General features: G+C 43.7%; 1 long non-coding RNA gene across 6 annotated transcripts; it reads left to right on the top strand.

Moving 5' to 3' along the window:
• The first annotated feature begins 1,206 nt into the window (after positions 1-1,206).
• Positions 1,207-7,826, top strand: LOC119324159. 6 transcript variants are annotated; one of them, XR_005156789.1, is made up of 9 exons: positions 1,207-1,895; positions 1,978-2,148; positions 2,250-2,607; positions 3,358-3,605; positions 4,019-4,847; positions 5,726-5,808; positions 5,900-6,144; positions 6,599-6,680; positions 7,069-7,826. It is a non-coding gene; the product is annotated as an uncharacterized LOC119324159 (long non-coding RNA). The 6 variants fall into 6 exon arrangements; XR_005156787.1 differs by lacking the exon at positions 6,599-6,680 and having other exon boundaries at positions 1,209-1,895; positions 4,019-4,050; positions 4,667-4,847; XR_005156788.1 differs by lacking the exon at positions 6,599-6,680 and having other exon boundaries at positions 1,209-1,895; positions 4,019-4,050; positions 4,716-4,847.
• Positions 7,827-8,355: the final 529 nt, after the last annotated feature.

Genomic DNA, 8,355 nt, shown 5'->3' on the forward strand with positions numbered 1-8,355 from the left:
AGCAAGTGGCAACTCTCTTTTTTACCCGAGTTGCCATGTGTTTTGCAGGGTACACGACAACTGCCCAATGTTCACGTAAGCAGATGGCAACTCTCTTTTACCGAGTTGTCATGTGTTTTTGCATGGTATATGGCAACTGCCCTAACGTGCACGTAAACAGATGACAACTCTTCTTTTTTACATGGCAACTGCCCTAGCATGCTTGTGAGCACATGGCAACTCTCTCAACTGCCTAGTGTTAGTATGTGGCAACTCCTAAAATTATGAAATCAAGGCAACTACATTAGATCAGACCATACATGGCAACTGCAGTTGAGCAACCATGGCAACCGCAGTTGTCCGACATGGCAACCGTAGTTCAGCGACATGGCAACTGCAGTTAAACAAACATGGATGAGCGTCTGTACCATGGCAACTGCGGGCACGCGGTGACCGTCACGTATGGCGTGCGGGACCAGGAGGGTACGAGGCCTGACATACGGGAGTGTGGGCGTTATCAACTTCGCCCACACGCACGCGTGTGAGAGGGATCGGGAGGGAAAAAAGAGGTGTGTGAGCATTACTTGTTTTGCCCACACATAGGTGTGTGGGTTGTTTCTCTTATACACCACACAAAATGTGTGGGTGAACTCCTTAACGCCCACACGTGTGGCACTTATCGGCGTCCAAAATAAAATGAGTATTTTTTTGTAAAGAAACAAGTGAAAGGGAAAGTAATCAAAATGAAAAAAGGAAATAGGAAAAAATGCTTTCCACAAATGAAGAAGAAAAATATCGCCTAAGGCCAGTCCAGAAGGGAACTCTACATGTAGGATTATTCCTTCCCTTGATGTATTAGGAATTCTGGAATAATATTTGTTGCTTGTTCTTTTCGGAAAAATATTTGTTGCTTGTGGCCTATGGCAATGCAATCATCCAGAAATAAGAGAAAAAGGCTCCACCGAGCTCTCTCAGAGCTCAGGCACTCTCGGCCGTCGGATCATTTCCCTTGATGCGTTCTCGTCCGTCCGATCGAGCTCTTGAGAAGCCTGGGCCGTTGGATCTGGGGCAAACACTGCTGGAATGAATAGTAATGGCAGCGAAATGTTAATACCATGCCCCCACCGGGGTATTTTGGTCATTTCACTTGCCGGGGTTATAAAAGGGCCGGCTCCCGTGGAGGCAACCCTAGACGGCTCCCCCCCTGCCGCGCGCCTCCTCTCCCCCTCTCTCTCGTTCCCCTCCCTCCTGCGCGCCTCCTCTCCTCCTGCCTCGTCGCCGCCTCCTCTCCCCTCCTGCGCCCGCCTCCCTGCCCTGCCGCCGGCGTCGCCACCGCCGCTCGCCCGGACACCCATCCCCGGCCTCACGCCGCCCATCTAGAGAGATGGGGGCCGCGCGCGACGAGGCCGGCCTAGCCGTCGCCTCCTTCTCCCGCGACCGCGCCGCCCTCTCCTCCTTCCTCACGCAGCCGCCCTCTCCTTCTTCCTCCCGCCTCCCTGCCATGCCGCCCCGCCGCCTCCTCCCTCGCTCGCTTCCTCTCCTCCCGCAATCGCCTCCCTCCCTCCCTCGCTCTCGTGCAGCCGCCGCGGCGCTCCCACATCTCCTCCCCTTCCTCTCCCATCGCCATGTTCGCAGAGGCGCTGTAGATCCCCGCCGAGCAGGCCGCGCTGGCGCTTGGGGCGCTCGCCGCCGTGCTCCCCGGCGACGATGACGCCCCCGCAGCGGACGGTGCATCGGAGGCCGACCTCCACGGACGGCACGTGGGTGCCGCGGTGCTCGCGGAGGCGCTGCAGATCCCCGCCGAGCAGGCCGCGCTGGTGCTCGGGGTGCTCGCCGCCGTGCTCCCCGGCGACGATGACGAACCCGCAATGGAAGGAGCTGGCGCCTCCCCGCCCCCATCTATCCACTCCGTCCAGGTCTCTCTCTCTCTCTCTCTCTCTCTCTCTCTCTCTCTCTCTCCCTTCCAGTTCCCGTTCTTACATCCACTCTCGCTGCCAGCTCCTCCTGTACCCGCAGCAGATAGAGAGAGGGATGATGTGAAGGAGAAGAGAGGAAGGAGAAGCCATGCCCCGTCCACTGCGTCGTGCGCGACGACTGGCTGGGCTCTGTTTCAGCACCCCAATCTTCCTACCTCTATCCCCTTCTAATTTCTCCATCCCTTTCTTTCAGGTACTCTCTCTCTCCCTCCTGATTAGCCTGCTCTCCTCTCTTATGCACTCCTTTGTTTGATATAATACCTGAAATTTCCCATCTTTGTGTTGCACTGGCAGATTTTTTTGTGTACATGCATACAAGGCGCTCGATGAAAATCCAAGCAGGTTGCAAGGGGAGGCAAATTCCATTTTATGCTCATGTGTAATCATTGATTTTTTTTCCTCACATTTAGCATGCAGTCAACTTTTACTTATATGTACAATATATTACCTCTTTCAGTTATATGACTTGCACACACACAATATATTGCATCTGTAGGTCATGTGACTTGCCTACGGAAGATATGAGTGTCCTCGGAAAATATTATTATGCTGGATCTACTATGGTTGCCACATTATGCAAGTCAGCATTTAGTGATCTAAAAGTTTAGACCATGGCATTATGTTCAATGCTCAGCAAATCCACCCTTCGTAGGTATGTTTGGCAGTTCATTCGCAAGTGACTTGCAATATCTGCTTACTCAATTTTTGGTGTTAATTTTACCTTCTGTTCTAGCATTGTGTGTTTTGTTTGAAGCTTTGAAGCAATCCAGCATTAGCTTTGCTAAAAAATGTCGTTATGTGCTGTGGTTACTGTTTGATGTCACTTGGTTGTTTATTCCTGACCACTACGTCTTGCCGATGTCGTTCTTGCGGGCCTGAACTATTTTGACAGGATGCCAACTCCCCCTCCATCCCAAAGGGGCCTGAAACATATGCACTTATGTTCAACAACTATATTATGAAGTAACTGCGTTCTTGCTTGATCCAGCTAAAGTTCTAAACCAGTGGTTCATAGGAGTGGTCTGTGTGGTTATGCTTTGTTGTATGTGTAGATGATGGTGGATTTGATCTGTTTGACTGCCTTTGATATGTTTTCCTGCCTTTGGACGCACTATTGCCATGTACTGCAACATTTATTCAGTGTAAAATGTAGATTTTCAGAAATATCAAAGATTGAGAGAAGCATATTTAGGCCTGAAACTTTTATTTTGCCACAACTTTTATCGGCGCATGTCGTTTAGTGAACTTGGCTTTGCTTGGTGGTTTAGCTTAGGCTGGCCTTTTTGGCATCACTCATCAGTTAGATTGTCCTCTTATATGAGAACCTATGATGGTCAGTTCAATAGAAAGCAGAGAAAATGATAGATAACATGAGCTAATATTTGGTTGATGTACTATTCAGGTGTGAAGATCCATTGATAAAGTTTATTTGAGGAAACTGTACCGTTCCATGGACCCATCATTTCGGCGAGCCGGTCCTATTATTGCACTGAAGAGGCCATCTCTTAGCATTGAACCACAAGTTCATGTTCGCAAGCTGAAACCAAGATATATGTGTCTGATATTTGCCTCAAATGGTCTTTGGGAGCATCTTAGCGATCAGTACAGGAAGTTGTAGTAGCTGCCCCATCCTTTTTAATCTAAATGATGGTAAGCACGAGTTAGATTTTATGACTACTAGAGGGGCATATTGTCACAGCATGTGCTATGTTGGACCATATCGATTTTACTGATGTAGTACATGATTTCACAGTTTTTTTCTAGCACATATACATTAATTATTCTTTACAAAAATAAACAGATCTTAAAATCTACTGATAAATGGAAGTATGCACCTCTGCTTACTAATATAGAATACTATTTGTGTATCTGACCTACTTCGATTTAATTGCTCCATGTTCTTACCTTAGTGACCGTACTGCACAATCTTATACACTAATCGGAGAGGAAATATATTACATAACAACGTGTGAAAGACCTGGTGAACAACATTTTAGCATGCTTTGTTGTGACATTTCAGCCGCCTGCTGCTTTGATTTAACTCTTTCTATTTATCCATTTAGGTACTTCTAGGACACGGACAATTGCCCTCAAGGTCAACACATCAATGCTCCCAAGCCCATTCCCTTTTAAAATTTTCTCAATGTCACTTCTATAGGTTTACTTGAGATGTTATGCTGCATGTGTTGTGCTGAGGTTTTCCTACTTCCCTTTTAACTTCTCCTCTGAATTTGATCACATGTTTATGCAATTGGACCAGAGCAACGACATTACCTACAGCTTATCAACACAAAGAAAGAGAGAGAGGGAGTCTCTCTCTCTCTCTCTCCCCCCTGACTCTTTGTGCTTGTGTTGACCCTTTGTCCATGCGGTGGTCCTGTGGACTGCTCTTTCTGATTTGGGGGGGAAATAGGAGTTCAAGACGAGCTCAATTGTGTTGTGTAGGTCATAAACAGATGCATAAAGGTTATTTTTTTTAATATAGAGCACAAATAGATATTATTTGAGGTGATTTATTCATTTCTTAGTTCCATCATTAGCATGTCCACAAAAGGAGCCAGTGTAGAAAACTAAGCGTGTTGAGGTTTAATTGATATAAGAATGTGTCGGAATGGAAATATGAAAATGTGTATGTATGAACAAGCTCAGATCCATTTCTCATGTTTATATATTTTTTAATCATGGGCTAAAGATCAAATGCTACCATGCAGCACCATAGTTGGGTAGTTTCGACATCTTCAGATACGAATGTGTATGCAGGCGAATATGACATTTCCCGTGCGAGATCAAATGACTTGAGCATTACATTGGTTCAACTGTCCCTCTCATCAAGTATTATGTTTGCGAGATGAACAAGACTTTCATGACTCCTGGACAGAGGAGAATGCCAAGGTCAATTCTCACTTCGGCATTTTTAGTACTGTACTAGATCAAATATATAATGACCAATAGATAGTGAGTTTCTTTTGATGGTGCACCAAAATACAGTCAATTGTTGGTGATTAGGAATTTATTTAGGATGCGTTGGGGCATTTTCCCCTCTTACTGTGACTGTTTAGTTAAACATGGAGGTTTTAGGTTTATGTGTGCGGTAAATACAATGAGTCCATTGCAATTGGGTGTTGTCCTGTTGAGTAGTACTACTTAAGCTGTCCGATTATTTAGGGACACACATAATATCTTCAGAATTGGTTGTAGCATGAATCTTGTTGTTAACATGGATGCACAGAGCCAAATTATATAAGATGAACCTGTTGTATATATGTATGTTTTTTATAATGATCAGATCCAACCTTTGCGCTTGCTTTGCCTGTTGTAGTTTGCTTAGTAGAAAATAATGTTTCAAGGTCTTTTGATGCTCGTTCTTCATCTAAAGGCTACTTTACAAGCCATATTTGGTGTTCTATTTTCTTATTTATGTATAGGCTTTTAGTGCAGATTGTCATGGGACAGCTAAAACAAAAAATCTTTAAACCTTTCCTGGGCATTATAATTTGGTGCACTACTAAAATGTTTACTGTTCGTGGCTATGCTTCTCATGCTTTCCCAAACAAGCTATTGCTACTTACAATTCCGAGAGTAGTAGATGCATGACGTGATCAGAGTTCTTTACTTACAATATATATAATGTTTGGTTGGTCTATTCACTATTTACTTATATCTTGACGCTGTTGTTGGTCCTCCTCTTGACGCCGTTCTTTAGGTAATCTTCCCCTTCTCTCTTGGCATATTCTCTTCGATTGTTTCTTACGTTTCTGCCTGTCTTGCAGCTGGATCGGTGGCGCGGCGGAGGAGCTGTCTTCTGAGTTGACCAGAGAGGGAGCACACCGGAGATGCTTCTGAGATGGCCAAGGTAGTTCTTTGATTCCTTGTTTGCCTTTTCGTTTGTGGTGTGTTGTACGGGTGCTGATCCAAGATTGTGTTCTTTTCATGGATCTATTTAGGGTTTACTGATCGATCCATCCTGATTGGGATCTGTTCGTGGTTCTGGTTGACTGGCTGGTGCGTCGTGCCGTTGCTAGTGCTTGAGGTTGTCTCGCTGGTTTCCTTGCAGTATCGTCGATCTGTGCATCCAGGCACCCCAAGCTTTTCCTCGCGCGATGGCATCAGGCGCACGGAGGGAGCTCTTCTCGGTCGATGTGGTGAACAACGACCGTGATCCCGTTCCACGGCGTCACCTGCTAGCAAGGTAGACCCCGTTTGCTTGGTTGACTCTAAAGCATGCCTGCGCTAGATTTGTTCAAGATTTATGCAATTGGGCCTGTCGTTGATCTATGAATATTAACCTAATGAATTTATTAAACGATCTAAATACCACCTATTCATAGATTAACTTGTGCCACCGTTGATTTTTTACTTATTGTGTCATTCTTATTTTTGAGGCTGGCCTGGCACATTCTGTTTCCAAATATATTATATTAATAGTTTGGCGTCTCATTAACTGACGAGATGGTCAGGACAAAGGTTGTGCTTAGTGTCGTTCATGGTAACGTTGGTCTGCTTGATGCAAAATACAAGCACTACAGGAACTACATCAGTGTAATCGTCTTTTTCTGGCCGTTCCTGGCGCACTGTTTAATTAGTCACCTTGCCTCTCTTTCACTTAACATTGTTTAATTAGACTTCTCACTATGATTATCCAGGACTGCTTGGCCTCTTATTCTGATTAGCCTATCATTAAAGTTGGAAACACCAGAATTGACGCTTGCGCATGAGTGCGTACAGGTTGTCCTTGGGATTTTCTTCTTTGCAAACTCGATTGATTGTTGATACGGTTTCCTAGGCTATTGTTCTTTGTACAATACATGAAGCAATCTGCTCATGTGTGTGACTTAGTCTGATTATTAGGCTTTAAAATTTCTGCTGGTTTATCTTATAATTCATGGTAGCATTTGATTTTTTTATCAATTACCATGTCTCAGTTGTAGAACAGGACAGTAAGAGTCTAATAAAACTCTTGCACAACAAAGATTGCCATCCTTTAGTTACCCAGACCTTTGTTTTCGTGGTATAAAACCCACTGCTGTCAAACTTTTTCTTTTTGAAACGGACTGCTATCAACTTTAGTACTCTCGAAAATCATATAACTATTTTGAAATTTCCTATGACATAGGCCAAGACAAGCATCGTAAGGATCCAGTTAGAATGATGACTGATATCCTGTTAGAGCATCTTGGGCTTCACAAGGCCATCTGAGACTCGGGCTCAATGAGAACATGATGAGGTACATAGAGAACTCCAGAAACACTATAGTGAAGGATCTAAACTATGACAGGCTGAGCAGAATGCAGAAAGACTTTTGCTTATCCGAGACTCGGGATCGATGAGGCATTTGACATGATAAACAAGTGCCAAAGGTTACTTGTATGATCTGAGATACATGAGCTCCTTCTCAGACCAACTTCATAATGTGATAGCACATGGCTTTCCTCCTACCCGTGTCGTGGATACATTGACAAACGTGACCCTTATGAATATTGAAGTGGTGGCACATAACCTTGAGAGCAGAAGCAATCATCTGTTGAAGAGGCTGCATGCCATAAAAAGACACTCTTTAGGCGCAACAGCATGAGGTGTTTGCACCAATTGATTTCTTCACACCAAGGCCATGGCGTTGATCATCTATGGACATCACAGATCACCTATTCTAACTCTGGCAAGTACGAGATGATATATGATGCCACCAGCTCCTGTGATGTACCGTGTAAACTACTGTGTGATCTCCCTCTCCTTTTGTGAACACGTCCCCTTTGGCACGTCTATTCATACTTTTGCACTCAATATTTATGTGTATGAACATTGCATCCTTTAATTTACCTTGTATATGAACATTACATCCTTCAAATATGGTGTACTATATTTTGGTATCCATGGATGATGTCTTGCTTCGATTACATATGAATGTTTTTTCTTTCTTTTATTTTGTTATCCTGATTGAATACGTACGCTAAGCCTAACTTGCTACTAACTTTATCATTACTTGCGTTGGGACTGGCACCCTCGCGCCTTGCTGATCTAGTAGTTTAGATACGGTCTTGGACGGCCTAACACAAGCGGTCCTTAATGGTTATGGTCCAATAGCATCGCTTTTTTACTTTCTTGTTTTTGAGTTTTTTTTAAAAATGTATTACCGATTCATAATCTTGTTTAAACAAGTTTAAAAAAATAAAAAAATGTTCAAGTATCTCCATATATTTTTTCGTATATACACAACAATATTTGCATCTCATGGCTAACTTTTTTTGTAAACAAAATATATATTCATGTATTCAGAGAAAAGAGGTTGTCTATTTCTAAAACAAATTGTGCACGTATTAATATTTTTTTCATATCATTCAAAAAAAAAGTTCAAGCATTTGTCCAACAAACAACAAAGTCAAAAAAGACAAAACAAGAAAAA

Source organism: Triticum dicoccoides, chromosome 6B (assembly GCF_002162155.2).
Source record: "Triticum dicoccoides isolate Atlit2015 ecotype Zavitan chromosome 6B, WEW_v2.0, whole genome shotgun sequence".
NCBI lineage: Eukaryota > Viridiplantae > Streptophyta > Magnoliopsida > Poales > Poaceae > Triticum > Triticum dicoccoides.